Here is a 24252-nt window from a genome sequence, read left to right as displayed (position 1 = left end):
CCCGTTAACCATCCCCACTCCCTTCCACTGTCAGCGACGCTTCCCAGTAACCGTCATTCTACTGTCTATCTCCAAAAGTTTAATTGCTTTAATTTTTAGCTGCCACAGTGAGAACATGTGAAGTTTGCCTTTCCGTACCTGGCTTATTTCACTTAACATAATGACCTCCAGTTCCATCTATATTGTTGCAACTGACAGGATTTCATTTATTTTCTTTTTTCTTTTTTCTTTTTTTTTTTGGCTGAAGAGTATTCTGTTGTGTATATGTACCACATTTTCTTTATCCACTCATCTGTTGATGGACACTTAGGTTGCTTCCAAATCTTGACTATTGTGAATAGTGCTGCAATAAACATGGAAGTGCACATATGTCTTCAACATACTGACTTCCTTTATTTTGGGTATATGCCTAACAGTGGGACTGCTGGATCACATGGTAGTTCTATTTTTATTTTTTTGAGGAACCTCCATGCTGTTATCCATGGTGGCTGTACTAATTTACATTTTCACCAACAACATATAAGGGTTCCCTTTTCTCCACATCCTAAAGCGTAGTTATTCTTATTACCACATCTTTTTCTTTTCCTGCATTAATTATTTATTTTTAATCTTTGAGATGTTTTTGTTATTGTTGTTAATGCATTACTAAACCTCCTTAAATGTCCTTGATGCGGACAGGATTGCACACATGTAAATGACTTTTAAGAGGTCCTTTGTATGGTGGATGTGAGAAGAGGCCTCACAGGTTTCTGATTGCAGGAAGCAAATCGACCGATGGCCCCAACTGCTGTGCTTTGAGATCCACTGCTGCATTTGTGCTGAGGCCACCTTCCCGTTGGGCTGCTCCCTGACTAATACCACAGGCATACTAAGGAGGACCTCTTCCCAGGAAATGCAGTGTCCCTCTCATAAACAATTTTGCCCCATCAGGCTTCCCAAACTTTTCTTAGAACTGCCCTGTGGTCCAAGATGCATGCCCTCAACCCTCCTGTAACTGTAATAGGTCCACTGCCTGACGTGTGGCAAGTTAGTACACCGAGACACCAAGTTGCAGCAGAGAAAGAAGTTTAATTGTAGGGCTGCTGAACGAGGAGATAAGAGGGAACCTCAATCTGTCTCCCCAAGGAGTGCTGGGCTAGGATTTTTAAGAGAGTGGAGATTGTTGATTGATGGAAGAGTGCAGGGTGAAGTCATGGGGGAAGAAACTGTATTCTCATGCTGATTTGGTTCCTCTGTGGAGGTCTTCAAACTGCTTGCCATCAGCTGTTCAGCTGTTTTGCTGGAATTCAGGACCTGAAAAACACCTAAGGCAATAGCCTCATTATTCTAAGGTCAGAAATTTTATCTCTAGGAACAACAGGGTTGCAAATGGTCAGTATCTAGTGTTATGGTGACTTTTAGCGAGAAGGAAGTGGGCCAGGGTGCAGCCTGATTACTGCTTAGTTATAACTATATGTCTGTCCAGAATTCTGGTTAACCCTGTGAGGATGGCTTCACTCCTTCCTTCTAGCCTTTCTCTCTCATTTGAGACAGACCTGCATTGTCACCTGATGGTTCTCTCAGTCTCTCGTGAATCCCTCCACATCTTCTGTAATACATTTTGTTCCGTGTTTAAATCTCATCTCAGCATCTGCTTTTTGGAAGCTCCAGAGTTGTCCACAGACTGTTGGCCTAGAATGTGGTGATTGACAGGGTGGGAAACTTCTCTCTTTATGGAAAATGAACTGTGCCCATTTGGGACGCAGTGTAGTAGTGGTAGTGCCTTCATCGAGCTGTGATCTCAGCACTCGCTCTGCAACAGATCTACATGTGTAGTAACTGGAGACATTCTTCTCACTCTTCCTTGGGGTGCCTGGTTGCATTCTAGAAGGAAGGAGTGGTCCACACCTTGCAACTTCCATCTTGGACACAAGATCTTCCCGGACCAAAAGAAGAATCACAAAGACCCTTTTTGTGCCTGGTCCTCAGGGGACTGAGCTGTTTAAAAATTCTGATATGAATGTTTATAGGATGCATTTTCCTTCCTTAAGCAAAACACCTCCCACCATGGAGCATTCCTCCTTGACTGACTAAATTACATTTTAACGCAGATTCTCAGCTGTTTACCTGTCCTACCTTAATCAATAAGGCACCGAGAGCAAATAGCTTGACATCTATTAGCTGAATCAGTGTGAAAGCATTGCGGAGCTTATTACTGCACCTCCAAGTCTGTTCAGATAACTGAAACTAATTGAAACTCTTTTACGAGCTCACGAATTTGGGACAGTTTTGATGCTATTCAGTCTCAGCCGAGACAGTGATTCTTCTGAATATATCTATATTACTAGAACATTACTTGCCATGTACGGCACTGTTAACCTGTTGTAGATACAAGCCCCAATCACAACCATGGCTCAGGCAAGCTCTGAACCCAAAGGACCCGCCTGAAGGGAGAGGGGAGCAAGTTAAGTGTGTGAAGGGTGTTCTAGGCAGCCAGAAGCAGACAGTTGGCCACACGTATACGACAGGTCAGGAGCTCAGCCTGAATGGGTGAAGCTCTGGGGCAAGGCAAGGGTATCTTGTAGCTGGTAATTGGTAGAAATCCAAGCACAGCAAATGACCAAACCTGAGAAGGCCCATCCGTCAGTGGTGTGGCTCCATTCCCTGAGATGGAAGGATCTTGGTCAGCAAAGTGCAGCAAAGACTCAGGTGGGGGCAGAAAAAGCGGGAAGCCAGTTATTAGCAGGAGACTGGGTAAAAAATAAGGCAGAATCCTACATGCTGGGAATGTATTCTGAGGTCAGATTGTTGTCCCACTCTGAGGACAGAGTGGAAGCAGTGTCAAAGCTGACAGTACTCCAAGGAAAAGCTTCTTACCTTCCTGACAAGGCAGAGGGTGGGTGTCTGATTGTAGAGTGTAGGAGAAGGCCGAATTTCCTATAAGTCTGTGGGGTGAGGCTGGGGACAGAGAAGGGAAGAAAAGGATCAGGGAAGGAAGGGGTTAAATTAAGAAAGCTCAGGAGATTGGGACACAAGCAAAACATTACAGCTATAAACTAAAAATAAAATCCTAAGCCTCCTAACCAACTGACCGGATTCCATCTTGGGCAAGAGAACCTCAGAGAAACCTGAAAAACTGAATTCTTGGCCCTGATGGGAAGGGAGATTGGACATGCCCTGTTATTCTCTCTCTTTTGGAGTTTAGGCATAACTGACCAGCATTAATGTTAAAATAGAGATCATAAGACTGACAGAATGGATTCCTTTTTTTTTTTTTTTGAGACAGAGTCTCACTCTGTCACCCAGGCTGGAGTACAGTGGCGCGATCTCGGCTCATCGCAACCTCCGCCTCCTGGGTTCAAGTGATTCTCCTGCCTCGGCCTCCCGAGTAGCTGGCATGCACCACCACACTCAACTAATTTTTGTATTTTTAGTAGAGACGGGATTTCGCCATGTTGTCCAGGATGGTCTCGAACTCCTGACCTCAGGTAATCCACCTGCCTCAGTCTCTCAAAGTGCTAGGATTATAGGCGTGAGCCACCGCACCCAACCCAGAATGGATTCTTGTTGCAATAAGATACCAAATTGTAAACAAGACCTAAGGCCATGCCGGGCAAGGAGTAAAGTCATGCCCTACAAACCATAAAATCTTGTTAAATGTTTTTTTTTTTAAATTAATCTGGTATAATGTGGCTTATTTTCCAACATGACTCTGGTATAGCATCACGTGACAGAGAGCAGACCCCCCTCATCTTAACTTAAGCATTCCTTTCTACTGACTTCAAGTCTTTAGATAAGGCTTAACTCTTTCAACAAACTGTCAACTAAAAAAATCCCTAAAACCCACCTTGATTTGTAAGACCTGTCTTCAAAATGTCCTGCCTTTTTGGACTGAACCAAGTATTCCTTCCATCTATTGATTTTTTATTTTATCTCCAATTTCTGTCTCACTGAAACATATAAAACCAAACTGTAATCTAACCACCTTGGACGTACTTTCTCAGGACTTCTTGAGACTGTTTTCCCTGGGCTTAGAATAAACTTCTTTAAAATATATTACAGAACTTGGTTTTTTTATTAACACAGCAAAAATTAAAAAAAAAAAAATCAAAATCTAGAAAAAGGAAACTGCATTGTCTCTAAACTCCCACCAACACATTACTGTCAAAGACATCCAGGATATGAATTTCCTCCCTCTCAGTTCTCCAGCCCTCTGAGCAGGTTCAGGGATGGTTTCTGCATAAGGAACAAGGAGGCTATGTGGTTTCTTGTGGTAGACCAGCACCCCTCGGCAGCTCTAGGAGCCTCTGTAATTCAGCCCTCCTCTTAATGTTACTGTCACCCTAGATGCCAGTGCAGAGACTGGAGCTTCCATGGTACTGCAGCCAATTTTGTTAAAAGGAGCACTGATTTTAGGAGATTTACAAACAGAGGCATCACTGTCCATATATCTATAATATACCAAATTGGCCTCTTTTCTTTCCCTAGTGCCTCCAAACTTATCAGTTCATTCTTCTTCCCCCTTAATAGGGAAGTCAGAGGCATTTTCCCTTTGCCATTAGTGTGGCTTCTGAAACTATGAGCACCATGAAGCTGTGAGGTCTCCTGGTTCCACCCCTGGTCTCACCACTCATCCACTCTGCTGTATCCAGAAAGGATGATCCTGGTGTTCAGCCTCTGCTCCTACAATGACACCCCATTGTCATATCTTTGCTAACTTTTCCTGTTTTCTGGAAACTTCAATTTTAGCTGCTCATTTGCTTAATTACCTCTATTGCTGATACTTACAAAAAGACTGAACATGTAACAGATGGTGCCTTGGGATGGATGGATGTTATGGATGCAGAACTGTCAACACACCTATCTCAATTCCATTTTAACTTTCACATTATGTCCCCCCATGGACTGTTGGCAATGAACTAAGCTGATGTGTGCTGCCGGTGCCCAGATTCACATCGAGCTCAGTAATTCTTTTTGCCTCCTGTGCTTCCTCCCACTCTCTCTCCACAGTATGTTTGGCTTCCCAGTGCTTTTGTAATGATCTCTGTAGCATCTTTAAAAACTATTCCACCTCATTTAAAATGTAGTATAAATGATGAGGTTTTGACAAATTAAATAACAATAAGAAAACATTTTCAATATTCTGTATTTTTCCATTAAGCTCCAAAAAAAAAAAATAGCCATTAAAAGAGCACCATTCTCAACCCACAGTTAACGACGTGTTAGTCCTGGTTTCATTAAACACCTCATTATTCAAAGACTTATAATTCAGTCCAAGAAATCTCCTCTGAAGTTGAAAATAAATCTGATCTCAGTTTAGAAACTTACTTTTACAGAATTTGAATTAAGATTGAGTATCCAATGAGGGCACTGGTTAATACAGAAATGTCTCAGGATATTGAAATGATGGACCAAAATCAACAGAATGAAACTTAGCATGGATTATTATTGAATGCTGTGTGAAAGCTGGAAAGTTATAAAATAGAAAGAGCAGATATTAGGCATTTGGGAGTGAGGAGGCCTGACTTTGATCCCGGCTCTGCTTCTAAACAGCTCTTTGACTAAGCTATTTACTGGTGCTCTCTGGGACAAAGTTACCCCATCCATCTAAAGAAGACCTTTAAGACAGCTTCAGGATCTTAAAGTGTCAATTGATTATCAAGTACAGATTTAATTCTCCACTAAAAAAGACTAGGGCTCTTTGGAGAAGTGGCTAATTCCAGGCTGGCATAGTGTAGGTAAGTCTGGAGAATAATCTTGCTCTGCTAGAAAGTAAGGAAGTGCAAACAAACAAACAAAAAAAAAAACAAGCAAAAACAAAAAACAACAACAAAAAAAGAAAAATGAAAAACAGGAAAAACAGGGCACGGAAAAGGATGCAAGAGCCAGCTGAAAGTGTTCTCACAGGTCAAGTTGGGACAATTTGAGCACCAACATAATTAAATATAATAATAAATTATGAGAAAGACAGCAATTGATAAAGCAAGTGGAGTAGAATGTTAGCAACGGTGAATCTGGGTAAAGGATGTATGAATGTCCTTTTTTTTTTTTTTTTTTGAGATGGAGTCTTGCTCTGTCGCCCAGACTGGAGTGCAGCGGCATGATCTCAGCTCACTGCCAGCTCTGCCTCCCGGGTTCACGCCATTCTCCTGCCTCACCCTCCCGAGTAGCTGGGACTACAGGTGCCCGCCACCACACCTGGCTAACTTTTTTGTATTTTTAGTAGAGATGGGGTTTCACCATGTTAGCCAGGATGGTCTCAATCTCCTGACCTTGTGATCCACCCACCTTGGCCTCCCAAAGTGCTGGGATTACAGGCATGAGCCACCATACCCGGCCATATGAATGTCATTTTTACTCTTATTCTTACAGGTCTGAAATTATTTTCAAAGAAAGAGAAAAAATTGCACACACATGCAAACATGTGTGTGTTTAATATGCAGACTCAGAGCTGCTTGACTTTAGAGCTCAGGTAAGAAAACCCAAAAACCTAGGTGACAAAATGTTCACTATGGAGCCAAAGTTCAATGTGCATGAAAATATCTTATTTAAACATTAAAACACATATCTGGGGTGTTGGAGTTAGCTTATTAAACTCATTGCTGAGTTTTGCTCATTAAATGGGAGTGAGAAACTGAGGTGCTTTTGCAGAAGGGTGACTAGTGAAGGGTTCGGGAATAAGCTATAAAAGGAAATGGAAAGAACTGGCAAGAGGAAACTGAGATGGGTGCGTGGGGGAGATGAAAGTTGTTATCAGATAGTTAAAAGACCAAAATACTCCAGAAGTAAGATTTATTCATTGTAGCTCCAGGGGACAGGAGCACAGATAGACTTGACTCCATAGAAGTAGTAATCCTTTCCTATTAGATTTTTCCGTGAATGAAATAGTTCCCCTACCAGGTAGTAAATTCTCCTTACTGCAAGTTTAGCCTCTCCAATAATTGACCCAGAAATGCTATCCAAAGAATTCTCACTGTGGGGGAAGGTTGGTCTAAATTGGTGCTTCCTAACCCGTTGACTAGATAATCTAGGAAATCCTTGAAATTATTTGAAGGGATGATTGATTAAATCCATGTATACCCCAAGTATAATCTTCAGATCCAATAAATAGTGTGCCTTCACTTTTATTCATTACCATTTTCCAAGTGTACATAGACGCTATTTGATTAATACAAATTTTCATTTAAAAATCTTTCAGAATTCATATTAGCCTTTTGATGTTACCCTTTGTTTCAGTATCCATCAGTGTTCATCCATACAACTATAATCATGTGTGAAATCTGTTATGTCCTTTCCTTTTTTTTTTTTTTTTTTTGAGATGGAGTCTGGCTCTGTTGCCCAGGCTGTAGTGCAATGGCCGGATCTCAGCTCACTGCAAGCTCCGCCTCCCGGGTTTACGCCATTCTCCTGCCTCAGCCTCCGGAGTAGCTGGGACCACAGGCGCCCGCCACCTCGCCCGACTAGTTTTTTTGTATTTTTTAGTAGAGACGGGGTTTCACCGTGTTCACCAGGATGGTCTCGATCTCCTGACCTCGTGATCCGCCCGTCTCGGCCTCCCAAAGTGCTGGGATTACAGGCTTGAGCCACCGCGCCCGGCCTGTCCTTTCCTTTTTAAAAAAAATTTCAAAATGTGTTCTCCTGTGAAAGAAGCCTTAAATAAACAAAGAGGTAAACTATATTCTCCTACAGGAAAACCTAGCATTATAAAGATGTTAGTTTATCCTCAAAATAATTTATAAATTTAGTACACTTTTAATTAAAATCTCAACTGTTTTGTGGTGAGCAGATGCAGGGAAATTGGACAAATTGATTCCAAAATGTATTTGCCAGAATTAATGTTCAAGAGTGCTCCATCCCTCCAAAAAAGTATAATAAAAGGGTTCTTGTCCTACCAAATTGCAAATTCATTATAAAACTACAGTGTTTCAACAGTGTGATCATGGAGCTGAGGGAGATTTTGGATGAATGGAAAAGGAGAAAAGATCTTAAACCAGACTCACATAAGTAAGAATTCAGCATGTCATCAAGATACTGTACAGAAAATGAAAGTCATTTAAGGTGTTTTAAATACAAAAGGATTTAATTCAGACATCTGCTTACAAAGTTATTGAAAAAGCTAAAGGAGCTATTTCAGGGCAGGGTCTTTGGAATGACTTCCAGAATAATGCAGGCCTGCCTGCCAGGAGCCCTATAATCTTAGGCCCCATCAGCAAGGGAGGAGATCAGAAGCCCTCCCCCACCACCACCACAGAAACTACAGAGTCTAAGAATGTGCTACCGTAGCTGGGATCCAGGAATCAGGAATGTGCCATCTCCGCAGCCTCAGTTTCTAGCTGAAGAGCTAACACTGGATTACGGCTGCAGAAATACGCCATGTTTCCAAAAACCTGCATGAGTGCACTTATCTTGCACAACCTAATTTGTGGTGAGAATTCTAGGTTCAAAATCAGTGCTTGGTTGAGAATGAAGATTGTAAAGAGTGCTTGGCTGATGGCGAGATACCAGAATATCTGCAACAAGTATTATCAGGAATAATGTATCATCAGGGAAAACAATAGTAATTTAATTATTTACATTTTGAAAAAAAGGGCCTGGGCCACTTATATTTAAAAAAGAAATAGTAATAATAAAAATTGAGAACCTATGGTCTTGGTCAGAGGTTAGCAAACTTTTTCTGTAAAGGGTCAAATAGTTCATTTTTTAAGTTTTGTGACATATGGTCTCTGTCACAACTACTTTACCAGGACACCGTAACAGGTAAGCAGGTGATGCATAAGTGAATGAATGTGACTGTGTTCCAACAAAGCTTTATTTACAAAAACAGATGGGCTAGATTTGGCCCATGGGCTGCAATTTGCCAACATGTAGTCTGAAAAATAGTCATTGAAGTACTGTCTTCTGTTAAGACTGTAGCCCTGAAAAATGTGCTAATGTGATTATTGATAAGTGCTTATCTATCAAAAAATTTTTTTGTATATTCTGTCAGCTTGAAAATACTACTTGTAGAAATTTCATTTGACAGTAGAATAATTTGCTCCATGTGTTGTCAAGTTCAAAAAATAAAAGAAATTCTTAAAATGCCAAGCCATTTAACTTTAAAGTGTCTTTCAGCCTCAACAGTTCATTAATTCACACATTTTCACAGGGATGTATGACAGATGAACGGGCACCTTGGTTATGTCTTTGCGCTGAAAAGGGAGGGTAATCTAGAATTGGTATGTTTGAACTGAAGCATGACCTTGTATAAACTGTCACATTTTATCAACATTGCCAAAGAGCCTGAAAACGGGGTTTCTCTGAGGCAAGCTTACCTTTTCTCATCATGTCTATACCACTGTTCTTTCTTTCCTCTAAAATCACAAGCACACTTACCCACAAATGCTCACATACCTGCATACACTCTCACACAGAAGTGCATACATGTGAGTGCACACATACTGTCATTTTTTGATGACCTCAGTTTTTATAAACAAGTTCACAGTACACTCTCTTTGAGATGGTGAACTTCATGTAACAAGTTAATATGAACTTGTAATCATATTTCTATTCCATAATGCTAATGACTCCTACTATAGAACTACAGAGCATGCTGGGCTAAGAAGTAGTTGATGTTCCTACTGATGTTAGTTCATCTTAGCTCACCATTTATCCAACTGATCGGGGATTTTACAGCAAAACAAAAATTCTAGAATCAGATTTTTTTTGAGGTGGGATAGATTATAGAGATTATCAAGGCCAATCTTCCTCTTTTGCATAATAAGAAACTGAGGTCTGGAGAGGGGAACCTACACAGCTTGTTAGTAGAGCTCAAATATCGAATACCTGCTCTTTTGGTGATTCAATCTTCTAATAAAAAGAGTTTTCTTACACAACAAACCACTTCAGAAATGTTTTAAAAATAGAAAGGACTGAGAGAAAAGCCCACTGGACTGCTCAAGAACATTTGGAAGAATTTCATGTTAATCAGTTTTCAACATAAGCTATTCACTCTTACCTTGTAGATGTCCCAGGAGCCTTTTTAACTTCATCAAGTTAAGATAGATGGCTTATCTACATTTAAAATTTTTTAATATGTTCACTTAATCATATACAAATGACCAAAGAGTTTGGTTAATAAATAGAACCTCAAAAAATTATACCTCAGACATGAAGTAAAAGCAAAAATATAATGTCGAGTATTATTTTTCAGATTTTATAGACAGAATACAATTCTATTTACATAAAAAAACTATAATCATCTCTTGCTTAATACTGGATGGTATTACCTTGGAGTTATTTCCACAACTGTCAGTATAGGGATGAAAATAACTCATGTTCTGAACATTAGGAAGGCTGATCTTCAACTCTGCTGCCTTCTTCTCTTAAGTGGGTTCTTGCCAACCTCTTTGGTCTGCACATTTGAAAAAAGATTCTTGTCAGCAAAATCTGGGAACTAGTTATCTTGGTGAATAATGGGAACATCTTGTCTCAGTAGAGGAGATTAATGCTACCTCTGTAGAATGGACTCTGATATCTGCAGGAAATTTAATACTAGAGGTCAAAGTTTCAGTAATGCACCTTTGAGAAAGCAGAGTTTGCTTGAAAATTTGTACTGCCTGAACATGGGATATAAGACAGAAAAATCATTCCTCATCACAGCATAGAAAAAGATCCAGCTTCTCAGTTATATTAAAAAATTACTAATTTTTCTAAAAGTGAAGCAAGGGACACATGCGGTTTAATGTGCTTAGCAAGTTTGAGGATAATGCAGAAATATCAGTAAACATAGAAATGAAGGTTATTGAGAAATTAATGCTAAATATATGTCAAGAAAAGCTGGGGAGTGAAATTCTTAAATTCCAAGGCAGACATGGCATTTAAGATTCTTTATCTCCTAAGAATAAAAGAGAATGATATAATAAGCCTTTTTGAGCAGAGTTTTTTTTAATTGAGTGTTTTAAAAGCAAAAATATTATCACATTTCTTTTCAAAGTGCATTTGAACCCAAGAGTTTATAAATAAGTTCAGGACTACCCATAATATCTACTGATTCTTCATTTACATTTATTAATTGATGTCAAGTTGTAAGAATGGAATATAGAATTATAGAAGTAAAACAATAGACAAGCTTAGCTTAAACATGTAATTTTCAAAAGAACTCAGGAAATTGACCTCTGATAAAATAAGGCAGACTATATATAGAGTTTTTTTTTAATCTCTCTCTCCCTGCTCCCTCCTCAAACCAGAACCATGCTAAATTAAAAAAAAAAAAATGATTCAGCAAATCAGAAACACTGAATTTATGGAAAATACAATGCAGATAGGAGCTATATAACCTGTTTGATATAATGGCTAGAGAACATTGCCAAAGAGCACTTTTATATGAGGTCAAAATAAGATATTTTCATATAGTCAAGGGTTTTGCAAATATTCTTCCCATGCTAGCCATGAAAAAACAACTTGAGTATATAGTCCAGCAAAACAAAAAAGGAAATCAAGAAATGAGGCACAACGTAGGTTCATAGAAATAGTGGAGCTATCAGAAATGAATTGAAAAGAAATTTCAGTAAGAAATGTATGCAATGTGAGGACTATAGTAATAATAATGTATTGTATTCAGGAATTTTGCTAAATGGGTAGATTATAGTTGCTCTTGACACAGGGCAGAAAAATGGGTAACTGTGTGAGATGATGAATATATTAATTTGTTCCACTATAGTAACCATTTTGCTATATATGCATCTTATAATATCATGTTGTATACCTTAAATATGCACAATAAAATATATCTAAAAAACAGAAATCTGAGGGCTGGGTGCAGTGGTTCACGCCTGTAATCCCAGGACTTTGGGAGGCCAAGGCGGGTGGATCACAAGGTCAGGAGTTCAAGACCAGCCTGACCAAAATGGTGAAACCCCATCTCTACTAAAAAAGAAAAAAAAAAAAAATTAGCTGGGCATGGTGGTGCGCACCTGTAATCCCAGCTACTTGGGAGACTGAGGCAGAAGACCTGCTTGAACCCAGGAGGCAGAGGTTGCAGTGAGCCAAGATCGCACCACTGCACTCCAACCTGGGTGACAGAGCAAGGCTGTCTCAAAGAAAAACAAAAAACAAAAAAACCCAGAAATCTTTGTAGCCCCCACAGACAGAAATGAGTCCAAGAAGTCAGAGGGCTCCACACTGAATATATTTAAGAATAAAATAGAGTTCATGCCACAAAACATGGATGTTTGAAATAATGGGGTGAAGGCATATATAACTTTGTTAACAACAAAAAAGAGACAAAATTTCCAAAATGGAAAAAAAGAAAGTCTGAATAAGAAAGTCAAGATCCATGTATTTATTTATTTATTTATTTATTTATTTATTTATTTATTTATTTTGAGACAAGGTCTCACTGTCTTACCCAGACTGGAGTGCAGTGGGGTGATCTTGGCTCACTCAAACTTTTACCTCCAGGTTTAAGTGATTCTCCTGACGCAGCCTCCCAAGTAGCTGGGATTACAGGCATGCGCCACCATGCCTGGCTAATTTTTATATTTTTGGTAGAGATGGAGTTTCGCCGTGTTGGCTGGGCTAGTCTCGAATTCTTGGCCTCAAGTGATCTGCCTCAGCTTCCGAAAATGCCGGGACTACAGGCGTGAGCCACCGCACCTGGCCAATGTACTTAGAAACTAACATAGAGTATGATTTGAGGTTCTGTAGAGTAAAAGAGAAAAGATTTAACATTATCTTGATGGCTTAAATATTCTCTTTGGAAAAGTTTAGTTATAATAACATAGGATTATATTTCTTTTCTTACGAAACCAATCATAATTCATCATTCTTTAACAAGTAAGAATGTCTTGCATTCTAGAATGTGAGCTCCTGAAGGTAAGAATTGGGTTTGTCTTATTTGATATGGTCTCTGTAATGCCTAGGCTAGCATGTGGGATATCATACATAGCAAATCACTATATGCAGACTGACTGATTATGGCAGCCAGTGTGGATTGCTTATAAAATAGCTATTCCCTGTCAGCAGCCCTGCTGCCTCCCCGGTTTGTTGTTAAAAGTTGACTGAGAACACTAAGATTTTTAAGCCACAGATTTGGCCAACTCTGGAACTTTTCAACTCTTTGTTGTGTGAGACGATAAATTCCTTTGGTTACTCTTTTTTTTTTTTTTTTTTTTTTAGTGCTTTTTAAATTTCAGTGGAAGGTCTCCCAACTAATGCAGAATTTGTGGCCAGAAGTAAGGTGCTGGAAGTAACAGGTCCTAGAATGTGGAATGTGTTGAGGAAAGGAGTCATTTATAGAGGGGAAACAGAGCCTCTGCTTTCCAGACTGGGCAGCTGATGATCCTTGTTAGGTGAAGGTGAAACATGTTATCAAACTGGAAGCTTTTGTACCTTGGATTCAGAGCATTTGCTGAATGGAGTTACCATGTTAAATATGGTGAGAAGAATTACAGTATCATTTGCAGCTTTTAGATTTGTCTTAGAAAGACAAACATAGTCTGTAGGTAGTTCATCCTAAAAGCAGATTAGGAAGAAAATATAGCTTTGCTAAGATAGGATTTGCTGTTGACTTGCAATGTAAGTTAATGGTAAATACCATTAGCAAAGCTGTTATGATCATCTTTGAAGGCAGACGGGTCCTCACCCAAAGTTTAGTTTGAACGCCAAGACCGATGATGACACACACCAAGAGGACATAAAAAGCTTTGTTATTTACGTAAGTAGTGTCTCTGTAGGGAATAGGGAAGACCTCTTGAGCAGGTCCAAAATGGCTTGAGAGAGCAAGGAAAGGAGACTGGCTTGGGTTGCTATTGTGGTTAGGGGCTGGGGCTGGGGGTGGGGGTGAGGTTGGTTTGTGCACTGAAAAGGACTTGCATTGTTTGTATCTCCCATTGGAACAAAAGAAGGGAGCATCCTCACTTTCTTATCAGCTTGTCCAGATGTGGAACACACAGGTAAAAGGGAGGGGTGAGACTTAAAAACTGCAAGCAATAGAACATTTTAAAAATGGGGTTAGATTTCTTGTTATGTAATACAAGCCAATACTTTATGATCTACTTCCACATCAGGTAGAGCACACAGAGGCAGGAAAACAATAGACTTAGCAGCAGAAGAAGATAAGACAGGAATTCTCAAAGGTTGTATGTAGGCAAGAGTCTAACCATTGATAGTTATATAGTTTATGGAAGTGGCTAGAAACAGGTACATTGAAAGTCAACTTAGTTGTTAAGGGGACTGTATTGCCAAATAAAATTCATGCGTAGTGACGTACACCTGGGATTGTTCAGCTTTTAAAAAGACACCAGGACTTTTGAACTCATCTGAGAGAAGTAGGGTGCTAAATCTCTGTAGCTCCTAGAACTCTTCAATGAACTGTGGTTTTAGAGTATAACAGGCAAGCACTGTTTTCCAAGATGGGATAATCAGGCATAAAAGATGTTGGGCAGGAGAAATCCTTCCAGAGAACAGAGTTAGCAAGCCACAGGACATGAGCCAGCCAGTCTTTTGTATACTTTCTTTTTTTTTTTTTCTGTCCAGCTGCCTCTTTTTTTCCCCATAAGTTATTGGGGTACAGGTAGTATTTGGTAACATGAGTAAGTTCTTTAGTGGTGATCTGTGAGATTTTGGTGCATCCATCACCTGAGCAGTATACACTGCACTCTGTTTGTAGTCTTTTATCCCTCACCTTCTTCCTACCCTTCCCCTAAAGTCCCCAAAGTCCATTGTATCATTCTTATGCCTTTGTGTCCTTATAGTTTAGCTCTCACATACCAGTGAGAACACATGATGTTTGGTTTTTCATTCGTGAGTTACTTCATTTAGAATAATAGTCTCCAATCTCATCCAGGTCACTGAAAATGCTGTTAATTAATTCCTTTTTGTAGACGAAGAGTATTCCATCATATATATATATATCACAGTTTCTTTATCCTCCTCATTGATTGATGGGCATTTGGGTTGGTTCCATGTTTTTGCAATTGCAAATTGTGCTGCTATAAACATGCATGTGTAAGTATCTTTTTCATATAATAACTTCTTTTCCTCTGGGTAGATACCCAGTAGTGGGATTGCTGGATCAAATGGTAGTTCTTCCTTTAGGTCTTTAAGGAATCTCCACACCGTTTTCCACAGTGGCTGTACTAGTCTACATTTCCACCAGCAATGTAGAAGTGTTCCCTGATCACTGCATCCACACCAGCATCTACTGTTTTTTGATGTTTTGATTATGGCCATTCTTGTAGGAGTAAGGTGGTATCACATTGTGGTTTTGATTTGCATTTCCCTGGTCATTTGTGATGTTGAGCATTTTTTCATACGTTTGTTGGCCGTTTGTCTATCTTGTTTTGAGAATTGTCTATTCATGGCCTTAGCCCACTTTTTGGTGAGATTGGTTTTTTCTTACTGCTTTGTTTGAGTTCATTGTAGATTCTGAATATTAGTCCTTTGTCAGATGTATAGATTGTGAAGATTTTCTCCCATTCTGTGGGTTGTCTGTTTACTCTGCTGACTGTTCCTTCTGCCATGCAAAAGCTCTTTTAGTTTAATTAGGTCCCAGCTATTTATCTTTGTTTTTTATTGCATTTGCTTTTGGGTTCTTGGTCATGAAATCCTTGCCTAAGACGATGTCTAGAAGGGTTTTTCCAATGTTATCTTCTAGAATTTTTATAGTTTCAGATCTTAGGTTTAAGTTGATTGATCTTGAGTTGATTTTTGTACAGGTGAGAGATAAGGATCCAGTTTCATTCTCCTACATGTAGCTAGCCAATTATCCCAGCGTCATTTCTTGAAAAGGGTGCCCTTTCCCCACTTTATGTTTTTGTTTCCTTTGTTGAAGATCAGTTGGCTGTAAGTATTTGGGTTTATTTCTGGGTTCTCTATTCTGTTCCATTGGTCTTTGTGCCTATTTTTATACCAGTACCATGCTGTTTTGGTGACTATGGCCTTATAGGATAGTTTGAAATCAGGTAGTGTGATGCCTCCAGATTTCTTCTTTTTGTTAAATCTTGCTTTGGCTATGTGGGCTCTTTTTTGGTTCTATATGAATTTAGAATTTTTTTTCTAATTCTGTGAAGAATGATGGTGGTATTTTGATGGGGATTGCATTGAATTTGTAGATCGCTTATGGTAGTATGGTCATTACTATCATATGGTCTATCATGGAGAAGGTTCCATGTGCTGTTGAATAGAATGTGTATTCTGCAGTTGTTGTATGAAATATTCTGTATATATCTGTTAAGTTCATTTGTTCCAAGGTATAGTTTAAATCCATTGTTTCTTTGTTGACTTTCCGTCTTGATGACCTGTCTAGTACTGTCAGTGGAGCATTGAAGTCCCCCACTATTATTGTGTTGCTATCTCATTTCTTAGGTCTATTAGTAATTTTTTAAATAAATTTGGGAGCTCCAGTGTTAGGTGCATATATGTTTAGGATTGTGATAGTTTCCTGTTGGACAAGGTCTTTTACCATTATATTATGTCCCTCTTTGCCTCTTTTAACTGCTATTGCTTTAAAGTTCGTTTTGTGTGATATAAGAATAGCTACCCTTGCTTGTTCTTGGTGTCCATTTGTATGAAATGCCTCTTTCCACCCCTTTACTTTAAGTTTATGTGAGTCTTTATGTGTTAGACGAATCTCCTGAAGGCAACAGATAGTTGGTTCATGAGTTCTTACCCATTCTGTGGTTCTGTATCTTTTAAGTGGAGCATTTAGTCCATTTACATTCAGCGTTAGTATTGAAATGTGAGGTGTCGTTGCATTCATTTTGCTCTTTGATGCCATTGTACTCGGTTTTTTGTTTGTTTGTTTTTTGTTTTTGCTTTTTAACTTGTATTTTTGTTTTATGGATCCTGTGTGATTTATGCTTTAAAGAGGTTCTGTTTTGATGTATTTCCAGGATTTGTTTTAAGATTTTTCTGTCTTTGTTGGATTGGGTTACATGTTGAGTATATTTAGGTAAATAAACTGTCTATTTTAGACATAGGTTCCTGGGCCACAAGAAATCATATTTAGTTATTCTAATAGAGAATACTGCATAACTCCAGAGTTACATAACTTGGAGTTTAGTACAGCAACTGATGAGACTTGGGATCTTCTTCTTTGAGGAGTGGTTGAGTGTGTTCTGTGTGGCATTGATCATTTTTGAAAATTCTTTATGGGACAAAGTCTTTGTAGAGATGTTGGGTAGCAAAGATAGACACTGTTGCCTACTTAGCAATTATTCTCTCCCTCATTCTTTTCAACAATACTCAAGTTATGTTTAGAGATATATTACATGGGATTCACCTCAGTCCAGGGAATGAAGGATGATTGGTTTAAGCCAATCATGGAAACTCTGTTCTCCTTCCAAATGATTAGTGTAGGCACTGGCATGGGGTGTAATCTTGGCCAATGAGATAAAAGTGAAAATCTATTAGGAGGGTTTCCAGCAAAACATTTTCTCACTCCGTAAGAGGGACATAGGGAATGACTTGTTCCTTTCTTACTCTGCATGTTGTTTTATAAGGATATGATCTCTGAAGTCCCTATAGTTATGTTGCAGCTCTGAGGAAAAAGCCATGAGAATTATTTTACAAAAAAGCTCAAATGCTAAACATTCTGTGAATTCAAAAAAACTAACATAGTCTATTTATCATGTGAGGCAATAAACACTTTAGTGTTTAAGAGTTTTTAGCTACTATCAAAAGACAAAATTACAACAAATTTAGTTATAGATCTAATTGGCTTTTATTTGCAATTCATGAATTGGAGCTCCCTCCATTCTACAAAATAGAAAGAGAGGTCACATTGGGCAATAGTAGAAGAGTGGGGTTTTAAAGGTCATAACAAGGAAACAGAGCAAAAGAATTTTTTTTAAAAGCTCATTGATTAACATCAGGTTACTGTTTTTTGGTAATGGTTAAAGGTAAGGGGACTTTCTTATTATGCTGACTCTGGTAGACTAGAATCTCCTGTTTTAAGGGAAAACTCATTTGTTTTTGGATCTGTCTGCTTCCTTAAAGTTCAGTTTAACTATGTGGCATTTAGCATGAGTGACTCCATTTTGGTTTGGTCAGGTCTGTTGGGGTATAGTACAGAAGCTCAGTCCAAAACAATGGCATTTCATATATTTTTAAACATTAAATATTCTATTACTTGCAGCTAATGGCAATCTAATGGAAACATTGATATTATCATAATACTGTAAATGCTGTTTGTTTCTTTCAATATTTAGAACCAATACATAGAAAGAACATGGAACACTTAATAGTTATAAAGAACAATGTAAATATTATAACCTTGACAATGTCAGAGTTGGTGGATGGAGAATTAGAAGCTTTCAGTTTGTTATTTCAGCCAGTAAGCCCAGGCCTCAAGAGTCCTTGTGTGTTTCTGCTTGCTCTCCCTTGTACCTCTGCAGTCACTGTAAGAACACACCTGACCCAGCCCAGTGGAGGTTCAGAGCCACTCAGAGCAGAGATCCCACATGAGACGAGCCTGGATTTGCCAATGCAAGCTGTCTCCTGTACATGTGAGTGAGCACAATCAAAAGCAGCAGAGCCACCTATCCAACTGCCCCAGAAGCATGAGCAATAAACACTAATGTTGAATGCCATTGGGATATCTCAGTTATTTGCTATGTGCCATTACTGTGACAAGAGATAACTAATACAGGATAACTGATACATTCTGATTCTCTTCTTTTCAGGCACTTGGTAGTAGGTTGTTTTCGTTTGATCTTTTGAAATTAAGCACGGCCATATGGCTTGCTTTAATAAGTTAGATGTATGTAGAAGCAACGTGTGTCTGCTGGGTGCAGACATATGTAAGACCCAGGTATGACAAGGCAGCTCCTCTTTCCTCTGAATGGTGATAGTCTAGTACATGTTGAAATGGAACCATCATTAGCCTAGGTTCCTGAGTGAATAGAACAAGCAGAACTACCTTGGCAGCCTAGGTAGATGTATAACATGAACTAGAAATAAATTTTTGTTGTGTTAAGGTGCAGAGCTTTGAAGGTTGTTATTATCAGAGGATAATGTTGCCTATCCTGATTGATGCACGTGTTCCTGGTAGGCTTCATTGAAGAGGTTGCATTTGAGCTTAGACTTGAAGGTGAAGGGGTTATCTGTATGGAGTCTTCTATTAGTTTGTTTTCATACCTCTATAAAGAACTGCCTGAGGCTGGGTAATTTAGAAAGAAAAGAGGTTTAATTGACTCACAGTTCTGCATGGCTGGGGAGGCCTCAGGAAACTTACTATCATGGCAGATGGGAAAGCAAAGACCTTTTTCACATGGTGGCAGGAAAGAGAAAGTGAGCAACAGCAAGGAAAACCGCCTTATAAAACCATCAGATCTTGTGAGAACTCACTGTCATGAGAACAGCATGGGAGAAACCACCCCCGAGATCCAATCACCTCCCACCTCGTCCCTTGACATGTGGGGATTATGAGGATTACAATTTGAGATGAGATTTGGGTAGGGACACAGATCCAAACCATATCATGTTCAGAGGCAAAATGTTGCGGGGAGAGAGAATAGCAAGTGCAAAGGCTCTAAGGCAGGAGCATGCCTGGTGTGTTCAAGAAGATATATGTATGGGGGCGGGGAGAGAAAGAGTAGTAGGAGATGAGGTTACAGCATCAAAAGGCATGGAGCCAAGGGATGGCACCCTCCAGATCATGTAGAGCCTTGCAGTTCATTCTAGAAATTTTCACTTTTGTGTTTGTGTGTGATGGGGTCTCACTTTCACCCAGGATGGAGTACAGTGACATGATCCTAGCTCACTGCAGCCTCAAACTCCTGGATTCAAGCAATCCTCCTGCCTCAGCCCCTTAGTAGGTGGGACTACAGGCATGGACTACCATGCCTGGCTAATTTTTTAAATTTTTTGTAGAGACAGGGTTTTTATGTTGCCCATGCTGGTCTTGAACTCCTTGGGCTCAAGCAATCATCCCACTTTGGCCTCCCAAAGTACTGGGATTACAGTCATAGCCACCAAGCCTGGCCTGAGACTTTGGCTTTAATATGAGTGAAATATAAAGAACTTGCAGAGGTTTGAGCAGGGCAGTGACATTCTCTGATTTAGAGTGTGGAGAATGGGCTGCAGTGATAAAAGCAGGGATAGTAGGAAAAAGCTGTCATCCAGTAGAGATGATTGTGGCAGCTGGGACCAGGTGGTAGCTTGGAAGTGATAAGAAGTGGTTGGGTTCTATATATATTTTGAGGGTAGAGTCTACAAAATTTTCTTAGTAGATTGGGTGTAGGATGTGAAAGCACAAAAGAATTAAAGGATGATTCCAAGGTTGTTGGCCTGATACAAAGGAAATTTGGAGGCAGATAAGGAAAGTCTTGAAAGTCAGGCAGGAAGGTTTGGATCTTTTGATGTAAACAAAGAAAAGGCATTTTAGGTTTGTGAGTAGCAAAATTTGGGGATTGTGAAGTGAGGAAAAAGATGCTGTAGGTAGATTAATCTGGTACCATACAGAGAAGACAGTGCTAGATCAGATAGGAGTGCTGATGTAAGAAGGTATCCAAATCAGCTCCCAGGAGCAGTAACCTCCAGGAATGGCTCAAGCCAAGTGTGAAAAAGGAGAGATTGAGAGGAAAGTTCAGAAGTGGACAATGAGGAAAAAGAAGGATGGCAAAGGGTACATTTTGCTTGGAATTAAAGTTTACTTTGCAGTGATGAAAAGCATTGTTGCAGCCATCCAGGTGGTTCAGGGAGAGGTCTGGTTTGTGCATCTTTTAAGCAGAAGATGTAAAGATCTCTTGGAAATGAGTAGGAAAAAAATGACAATGTGGACCCACTGTAGAGATTTGCTCCTTAGTCTCTTTGGTTTCATGCTGCTTTGGTTTAGATAGATAATGTTTCAATGGCAAGTAGAGGAACAGAAGGATACACAGATTCACTCATTTAGACTGAAGTAAGCTTAAAATAAATTGACTATGCTTAGCAATAAAGAAATAAATGGAGCTAATCCACTGATAAAAAAAGATATGCTTTGACCTTATCAGAGCAGCAGTAATAATCCCTTACCTTTATAAAGTACAACATGATAGAAATAAAACTGTGCTTGAAGATTTCAAAACAGTAAAGTGTATTTTTATAGCCCAAACCACATTTTATTCTAGGTATGCATTCTAAATTAAGCCTTTTATGAAAAGAATAACAACAATGATAACAAAAAGGTTATATATATCTATATGTATCATTCTTCTCTTGAGAAGCAAAAGCTCCTCATTCATTCCTGGCTTTCTTTCCTCCTGGTTAAATAAAGAACAATTCGAATTAGCCAGTAACTTGTCTTATTTATAAGAGTGAGAACTCATGAGTTCACTCATAAAGTAAAATCCAAGCTTCTTAGGTTGTCTCAAGGCCCCAACCGTCTGCCCCTGCCTGCCTCTCCACAATCATCTCAAGCCATTTTCCCCTTACTAGTGGGACTTCAGTCACATAGCCCTCCTAACTTCACAAACACTCCAGGCTTTTCCTGTATTGGGTCCTTCATCCACATGCTGTTTCCTCTCTTGCACGGCTCCTTCCAACTCCTTCACGTGGATCTCCTTTTTGTAACACTCAGGTTCTAGGCTAGAAACAGAATTCACACCACATGGACCAAGTTGAAAAGACTTCCGAGGCAAGGGCTGGGTTAGGGACAAATAATAAATGCGTCACAGGGTGAACCCCAAAACTGGAGAACTTGCAGGGGTTTGAGCAGGACAATGACATTGTCTGACTTAGGTTTTAACAGTCACCTCCTCACAAAGGCCTTTCTTGATCATTTTGTCTATGAAGGTCACTTCCAGAACTTTCAGCTGGGGAGGCCATAGAGGTTCTTGGCTTTGTGCGGAAGGAATTCCAGAGCGAGCTGGCAGAGTGAAGCGAAAGCAAGTCTATTAAGAAAGTAAAGGAATAAAAGGATGGCTACTCCACAGGCAGAGCAGCTCCCCAGGCTGCTGGTTGGTGTTTTTATGGTGATTTCTTCATCACATGCTAAACAAGGGGTGGATTATTTATAAATTTTTTGGAAAAAAGGTGGGGGATTCCCAGAATTGAGGGGGTTCCTCCCCGTTTCAGATCATATAGGGTAACTTCCCAGTGTTGCCGTGGCATTTGTAAACTGTCATGGTGCTGATGGGAGTGACTTTGAGCACACGAATATATTATAGTTAGTATAAAATGAGCAGTGACGGCGACCGGGATTGCTATCATCACCATCTTGGTTTTGGCTGGCCTCTTTACTGCACCCAGTTTTATCAGCAGCATCTTTGTGACCTGTATCTTGTGAAACCAGCCTTGCCAACTCCTTTCTCAAAGGGTGAGACACTCAGAGACTAGCAACACCCCGAAGCCATGATCGACCTGTGGGCTGAAGAAGTAAAGAGAGGAAGGAAGTGGCACTGTCTGAGCCCATTATGATCCGGAACCCTGGGGAAGGCTCTTCCAATGGGAGCTGCCTTGGGGAGGGATACAGCTACAGACACAGGTGTAACATCAAATCATGGGACACCCTGATCTCTATCCTCCTGCCCTCAATCTTTAGCCGCTGTCTCACTTTGTCAGAACCCACCAGCAAGCCTGAGGTCAAGGGAGCACAGGGAACGCGATCTTCAGGATCCGGGCCCCGCCCCCAGCATGAGGAAGGTCGAGAAAGGCAGAGAATAGAGTGCAATCTCTAAACGGAGGTTAAGTGGCACACTCTTCTTTACTTCTCTATTTATCACCTCCTCACAAAGGCCTTTCTTGACCATCCTGTGTATGAAGGTCACTTCTAGAACTTTCAACACCGTTCTTTCTCAGCTGTGATGATAGATGAGTCTAATTATTTATTTATTCGAATGCTCTTTCCTCCTAATAGATGCTAAGCAGTGTAAAGAAAGGGACCTGCTGCTTTGCTCAATACTGGATAATTGGTGGCTGGCTCATAGCAAATACTGAAAATATCTGTGGAAAGGAAAGGGAGGAAAAAAGAAAGAAGGAAAAGAGGAAAGAAGGAGAAAGGAATGTTCCTTTAAAAAGGAGAAGGATTTGTGTGTGTGCCTGTGTGTGTAATTTCAAACTCTTCACGTATCACATTAAAAACAAAACAGAAATGTTAAAAAATAAAATAATGAGAGAAAAATGTAGCAACCAAGTTGGGGAAAAGTGACAAAATAGTATGTATGGATTACTTATTTAGTACTGGTCACTCTTGCATGCTATGTCACTTAATTCCTGTGACAGTCCTGCAAGACAGGGAGCATTATTCCCATTTTATATACGAGTAAACTGAGTTTCAGAGATGCTAAGTGGCTTATTAATGTTGCTTAGGTCTTAGGTGGTATTCAAGTCAGTTCAGATGAATTAAAAACTGGAACTCCCGTGATTAACTCTTGAGTACTCTGGGTATTGTGTGGACACATTCAGGGCCCTGTGTACCGTTTTTCTTTTTCAAAAAACTCAGCAATGTGTTCCTCAGGCTTTTATCTTAAAACATAATATCTATCTAAAAGTGACTTTTGTGAAAAGCAATTCAGCGAGATGTTTTGTTTACGGGGGGAGAAGCAAAACCAACCATGCTATAAAGATGTTCCTCCTTGAGAATAAAAGTAGAAGAGTAATAGATTGGATGTTAATTGAGGCAGATGCCTGTGAGGATAATTTGAAGTAATCTGTGAGCAATAAAGCAAAGCGAGCACTCTTTCCCCTCCTCAAGCATCATCCACCTGATACATGTTCTTTCTTACAGTTGCAAGATGAGGAAAAATCCACAATGCAAAGCTCTTTGCTTGGTCCAAAAAGAGATTCTTTCAAACCAACCAACTACTCGAAGTTCTTAAGGTTTACATGACATAAACAATGTACAAAATATACCTCACTTCATTGTCATTCAATTTTTTCAATATGCATCAAATATCCACAGCATTCAGTGTGTTAGGAGCCTGGAGTGAGCACACATCTAGTGTGAAACCAAGATTTAAAAATTCAAATTATGTGTGTGTGTGTGTGTGTGTGTGTGTGTGTAGACAGAGAGAGAATGACTAGAAGTAATAACTTGCATAAGTAGCATACAGATATAAATACAGCAGAGAGAAATATGTTGGGGCATTGGAGTTTTTCTATTATCTTTTCCATTTCATTCTAAATTATTATTCATTATATTACACTAATTATTCATAACATTATTATTCTATTTCCCTCATTTCAAAATGTTAGGGTAGTCTAATTTTGACTGAGAATTTTCTCAACATAAGTTTTAATTTTGTTTGAAGCATAAGGTAAGTTATAATTTTTATTTTTCTTTGTTAAACATTAAAAGTAAATGTTGGCCTATTG

At 39.4% G+C, this 24252-nt stretch overlaps 1 protein-coding gene across 28 annotated transcripts in view; it reads right to left on the bottom strand.

Moving 5' to 3' along the window:
- Positions 1-1048: 1048 nt before the first annotated feature.
- Positions 1049-24252, bottom strand: part of LOC105491720 (epithelial stromal interaction 1) — a 307766-nt gene continuing 284562 nt past the window's right edge. For 23 of the 28 annotated variants that reach the window (XM_071081429.1, XM_011758361.3, XM_071081425.1 and 20 more), the window contains 4 exons: positions 12365-12657; positions 10245-10369; positions 2857-2937; positions 1049-1304 (listed from right to left, as the gene is read on the bottom strand). The gene's annotated coding sequence lies outside the window, so the exon portion shown is untranslated. Of the gene's footprint in view, positions 1305-2605; positions 2644-2856; positions 2938-10244; positions 10370-12364; positions 12658-21051; positions 21526-24252 lie in introns of those variants that run through there. The other 5 variants (XM_071081404.1, XM_071081410.1, XM_071081409.1 and 2 more) reach the window with 4 other exon arrangements.

The sequence above is a fragment of the Macaca nemestrina genome, chromosome 16 (genome assembly GCF_043159975.1).
Source record: "Macaca nemestrina isolate mMacNem1 chromosome 16, mMacNem.hap1, whole genome shotgun sequence".
Lineage (NCBI taxonomy): Eukaryota > Metazoa > Chordata > Mammalia > Primates > Cercopithecidae > Macaca > Macaca nemestrina.
The sequence above is the reverse complement of the archived record's forward strand: the minus strand, read 5'-3'. Positions and strand labels throughout refer to the sequence as shown.